Genomic DNA, 226 nt, shown 5'->3' with positions numbered 1-226 from the left:
TTTTTGCCACGGGATTGACATCCCGTGGTAACTAGGATTTACACAAGCTTCAGTCTGGATCCGAGAAGAGATAGAAGAGATGATGCCAACCCCTCAGAGGACCTCAGATGATGCCAACCCTGAAACAACATACACATTTTGCACATTTTGCTATAAGTTTGATTGCATCATATAATAATTGCTGTTAATAGTGTTCATCGTCTGTTTGATTACGTCTTTAATTGCC

This window comes from Sinocyclocheilus anshuiensis, unplaced genomic scaffold, assembly GCF_001515605.1.
Source record: "Sinocyclocheilus anshuiensis isolate Anshui unplaced genomic scaffold, SAMN03320099.WGS_v1.1 scaffold499, whole genome shotgun sequence".
Classification (NCBI taxonomy): Eukaryota; Metazoa; Chordata; class Actinopteri; order Cypriniformes; family Cyprinidae; genus Sinocyclocheilus; species Sinocyclocheilus anshuiensis.
This window is presented reverse-complemented; position numbering follows the sequence as displayed.